This window comes from Populus euphratica, unplaced genomic scaffold, assembly GCF_000495115.2.
Source record: "Populus euphratica unplaced genomic scaffold, PopEup_1.0 scaffold579.1, whole genome shotgun sequence".
NCBI classification, from domain to species: Eukaryota; Viridiplantae; Streptophyta; class Magnoliopsida; order Malpighiales; family Salicaceae; genus Populus; species Populus euphratica.
The window spans coordinates 143,728-144,075 of NW_011500452.1; positions in this window are offsets into that span (position 1 = coordinate 143,728).

Consider the following 348-nt stretch of genomic DNA (forward strand, 5'->3'; position numbering starts at 1 on the left):
AAAGGCAAAAACTTGATATTATAGATAAACAAAATAAGAACATAAATAAGATAAAAGTTAACTAACTAAAGGAAAGGAAATGAAAGGCAAAAACTTGATATTAATGAAAACAAAGCATAAACATTACAAAAAATACAAAGAGAGAAAGCAAGAACATGATCTTGATCTGGAAACCAAGATGCCTAAATGCATGGGAAATGCCTCCTTTTATAGGCCAAAATTGGGAACTATTGATTTGATGACTAATTGATGAGTGGGTGAAAGCATAAACATTACAAAAAATACAAAGAGAGAAAGCAAGAGCATGATCTTGATCTGGAAACCAAGATGCCTAAATGCATGGGAAAT